The sequence below is a fragment of the Cavia porcellus genome, unplaced genomic scaffold (assembly GCF_034190915.1).
Source record: "Cavia porcellus strain 051 isolate PalLab524CR breed Dunkin Hartley unplaced genomic scaffold, mCavPor4.1 scaffold_11, whole genome shotgun sequence".
Taxonomy (NCBI): domain Eukaryota; kingdom Metazoa; phylum Chordata; class Mammalia; order Rodentia; family Caviidae; genus Cavia; species Cavia porcellus.
Window position 1 is genome coordinate 84,283,239 of NW_026947494.1, and position 4,839 is coordinate 84,288,077.

The window sequence follows — 4,839 nt, forward strand, 5'->3', positions numbered from 1 at the left end:
ATTGGCCAAGGATCTGCTGACTAAACACCAGCAGTCAGGGCTTGCAGCAGGGAAAGGGATCCCCCCCCCACAGCAGTCTGTCCCATCCCTAGCCAGGTCACCGGGGTCCAGGACCTGGTTCACTGTGACCTCTGTCCACCGCCGGACTTTGCTCTGGTTCCCCACTTTCCTCTCCTGAACTCACTTGTTTTCTGTAGTCTCCCCCTCAGGGCTGCCCATTAATCAGGTTACTTCAGAGGGCTGTTGGTCCTAACCCCTCATAACGAGGGTGCAGTGGAGTAGGATTTTAGCACTTGGATAAGAGGGGACCCTGGGGGCTGGAAGTTACCACTGAAGCTCCCCCCATTCCTGGGTCCTCTGGGTGCTGGTGGGACCCTCTGAGCAGGACCCAGCATCTCTGCTCAGACTTAGAGCACCTCAGGAAGGTTCAAGGCTGGCTCTGTTCCCAGTGTTCAAGTGGGAAGAGGGATAGGGACAAGAAAGGAGCTGATCACGCTCAAGGACTCACCTCCGGGGACTCAGGATTTCCTCCAGTTAACACCCAGCTTTCTCCCTTTCCTCCTCCCGCAGGTCATGAGGTTGGTGTCTGACAGGAGAAACCACCCTGAGGCAGCCCCTGTGGCCCAGGGATACCCCATGGTGGTCAGCTGCGATGATCTCGGTGCCCGGGGCTTGTCTTGCGTGCGACTCCTGTGAGGCCGGCCTGAGCCCCAAACCCTGAGCCAGCAGTTGATCCATTGATTGACTGGTTGTGAATTCCATCAGGTGAGGCCCAGCAGCTTTTCCTTCCTCCCAGGTGCACCATGGTGTGAGGGGTGGTCCTGAGCCACCCAGGCCTCCCACTGCCGGCCGAGGCCCAGGGCGCCATCAGTTGCCCAGGCAGATGTGCTCCCCGTGCTCCCCTCTTGTAGGTAAGGCTTCCTGACAGGCCCGAGAAGGGCTTTTTATGAACCAGTGGGGATTTCAGGGAGGATCTGGCCAGGGAGGCCGGATGAAGACACGGCAGCCTGTCGGTGTCGCTCCTGGCCGGCAGGAAGAACACGCGACAAGATCTGGCGGTGGTCAGGCTTTTCTTTATTCTCTCCTTATACAGTCTGCCCCGGGATCCTACCCGGCCGAAGCCTCAACCGGTCCGCTCCCCGCGGCTCCTTCCGTGCTTCTTCTCTACAGTCTGTCCCAAAGCCTCTACCGGTCCGCTCTCCGCGGCTCCTTCCGTGCTTCTTCTCTACAGTCTGTCCCGAAGCCTCTACCGGTCCGCTCTCCGCGGCTCCTTCCGTGCTTCTTCTCTCGTGGCGGGAGAGGCACTCACTTTTATAGGGTAACAGTGGCCAATCAGTTCAAAGCGCGCGATGCGGGCTGATTGGCTAACATCAGTTGTTGCTAGGCAGACTATCTTACAGAGCGGGTTGTTTACCAAGCAGGAAGCAGGAGATAAGCGCCATCTTAGCACACTCGATGGGAGGGGTAATCTAGCTCAGGCTTTGCTCTTTCTTACAGGCCTCACGTCCGCCAAGTAAGGCGACCGGGCTCGGCCGCGGCTCCCAACAGCAGCCCTTGGTTGCCCTGCTTCCCACCATCAGCCATCACCAGCGCTTGAGCCCGGTCCGGCCTCCCAGCGTGTCCATGTGCCCATGTGCACGCTGACCGCGCAAAGTCCAGCGGGGACTCGGGCCTTGTGTCACCCTGCAGAAACCCTGGGCCAGCCAACTGTACTCCTGCCACCCCAGGGGCACTCCTGGCCTCCTTCCCAGTCAGTCTCCTTCCCCTCTGTTCTCTGGGAGGCGTCCTCAGGTCTTGGCCCAGGCCCAGGTATCTATTCCCGGTCTTTCCACCCTCTTTAATTCTCCCATACACATTTCCTACGAAGTCTTTTCCGCTCCTTTCTTTTTTCTTTTCCTTCCTGTGCTGCGCACCAAATCCTGGGGTTTAGGCATGGAAGGCAAGTGTTCCAGCACCCCAGTGACTGCCCCTCCCCCAGTCCTTCGCTTTTATTTTACTTTTTTGGGACAGGGTCTTACTGCAGTTCAGGTTGGGTCTGAACTCTCTATGTAGCCCAAGCTGGCCTCCAACTCCTGATGATCCTCCTGCCTCAGCCTCCAGAGTGCTGGGATTACAGGCGAGCACCACCACGCTCGGCAGTTAATTTGTATCCTGAACTCCCAGCCCTTTTCCTGGTCTTTCCCCTCTTTCCACCTCATCTGCTTGGTTGCTCAAGCAGATATTTTCAGTGAAGTGCTCCATCTTGTTCTGTCCCCTGCTGGCCCCATCAAAACATCCCTTGGTTCCATCCGGCCTTTCTACCCCTCTGTGTTGGCGGAGTCCGAGCCGCTGTACCTCTGTCTGAGTTATGGCAATACCCCTAAGGAGATCCCCCCATCTTTACTCTGTCCCTTCAGACTTATTTTTCACAGAGCAGGACGGCTTTTTAAAACTTAAATTTCAATCCAGTTACTCTGTGGTTATCAACCCACCGCACTTAGGAGTAAAACCCAGAGCTCTGCACAGCTCACACAGCGCCCTGTCTCACTGGGTCTCTTTGACATCATCACACCCCAGAAGCCCCAAGGGCCCCAGAATCACACCATACCGGTCCTGTGCCCCCAAATGGCCCAGCTCACTCTCACGCCAGGGTGGTTTCTCATTTTCGCTTCCCTAAATTGCTGCCCGTGCTCCTCTAACTCTCTCCTGTTTGCCCTTCAGGTTTCAGGCTTGTGACACTGTCCCAGACAGGTTTTCTCAAACCGCTAACTTGAGATTCTATCTCACAGCGCCGTGCCTTTTCCCTTCGCAATTTGTGATCCCACACTGATTTCTGTTGAAGGTCTCAGTCTGCCAGACTCAAAGTCTGTGCAGGCAGATGTGAGCAATTCTTCCAGCAATTCGGAGTCTAGCCCTGTTCCCCAGCCTGCTTGGTACCTAATAACCATGTGCTGAGCGAATGGCTGAAACCTCTGTTTTTTCCCATCCCTGGGACTGAATCTAGGGTCCTGTGCATGTCAGACAATGCTCTCCAGCACTGAGCTACATCCTCAGCTTTTAAAATGGGTCAACTGTCGTCATCCAGTCTGGCTCTGAGTTTACAGTCCTGCTTCGGCCTCCAGAGCCCTGGGATCACAGGCTTGTACCCCATTGCTGGCACATTGCCTGGTCTCTGGAGTAAGAAGGCAAGAAATCAGCCATGTCATCACCTGCGGGACGTGAAGGACAATCCAGAATGCCTTGCTGAGGACTGTGGAATGCCTGTGAGCCCAGCACCTCAGGGTGCTTAGGCCGAATCAGGGCTCACGGGTTCGAGGCCAGTGTGGGCAGTATAGTGACATCTTGTCTCAAGAGAAAAAGGCTGGGATGTGGCTCATGGTGGAGACTTGCTTAGTGTTCATGAGACCCTGGGTTCCATCCTCAGCCCTGCAAAAATAAAAATAAAAATAAAAATAAAATAAATAAGATTTCCTTACCATTCCCCAGTGGCTTCACATTCCTTCCCATCCGTCCTTGTCCTCTGCAGCCAGGCCCTCTGGCCATGGACTCCCCTCTCCATTGTGGTTTGTCACCATTTGGTGCAGGGTCCTGGGGAAGAGGCTCACGACCACCCTGACCCCAGCTGCTGGCCATCTGTATGCAGGTGGAGCACAATGACCCACACGATCCTGTCTGATTCTGAGGATGATTCGTTGCCTTTGCCAAACAGCCAGGTTTCCTCATGTCCCAACTCAGCTGACTTCTTCACAACTGGTAAAAATGGAATTTAGCAGCTCAGGTTTTTCTGGCCAGTTGCCAGGACCCAGCAGAAGTGGGGGCTCCAGCGCTGCCCTGCTTTCCTGTATGGGCCCTTTCTGCCTAGTGGGATAGGCTACATCGTTTGTTTTGTTTTGATGAGACAGGGTCTTGCTATGTAATTCAGGCTGTCCTCCAACTCATGGAAATCCTCCTGCCTCAGCCTTCCAAGTGCTGGGATTACAGGCGTGCATCACCACACGTAGCCTAGTCTCTTTGAACCAAATGAATGTCTATACATTTTTCTTGTTACCTGAAAATGACTTTAAACCTTTAGACAATTTGTGGGAATGGTATGAAGAGCTTTCAAGGTTGAGAGTGTATGCAGCTTAATGCTGAGCGCTTGCAAAGCCTGTGAGAGGTCCTGGGCTCCAGCCTAACACTGGAGAAAAAAAGAATTTTAATATACTCGTTGCTTGCTGAAAGAGTTTTGCCCTAGAATAAATTACAGGACATTATGGTGGTACTCAACATGGTTGAAGGCCAAATCGGGGATGCTTACCCTGCCGGTCACTTCCCCTTTCTTCCCATTACAACTTCCTTCTTCCCTTCCCTGTGCGGGCCAAGAAAATCCCAATCAGCTCCTGGCACGTCATCAATGCTGTTGTCAATGCATCCGGGCAGAGGAGAAAGCCAAACCCTTGCTGGTTGTGGGCTCCTCTCCACCTCCTTTAAATAAAAAGCCCACTTTTATTTTTTCTTATATTCTGCTCCCTTATTGCACCAGAAAACTAACGTTTTGGTGCCGTGAGGCTTGGGCGCTGGCTCCTGGGAGTCCTCCCAGTTCGAGCTCCCAGCCTGCAAACTACCTTTCCTTCCTCTGGGACCTGTTTATTTGCTACCTCTAATCCGCATGCAACACCGACCCTGCTCATTCATCATAGGTGAGCTGCTGTCCGGGGTTTTCCGTTTCCATTCCTAAAATTAGCAAGCTTGTGTCAGAAAACCTATCCGATGCCATCCCTGGATAAAGAGCAGTTTTCATGCTCCTTGGACAGGATAGCCCAAGGCAACACTGTTACCCTCTTGTTCTCTGGGACCCCGCCCTGCACTCATCTGTGACAG

General features: G+C 53.8%; 1 long non-coding RNA gene across 1 annotated transcript; it reads right to left on the bottom strand.

Moving 5' to 3' along the window:
- Window positions 1-1,053: 1,053 nt before the first annotated feature.
- LOC106028432 (uncharacterized) lies at window positions 1,054-4,266 on the bottom strand. Its single transcript, XR_010050667.1, has 2 exons — window positions 4,028-4,266; window positions 1,054-3,405 (listed from the first exon to the last, which is right to left on the bottom strand). It is a non-coding gene; the product is annotated as an uncharacterized LOC106028432 (long non-coding RNA).
- Between the last annotated feature and the right edge of the window lie 573 nt (window positions 4,267-4,839).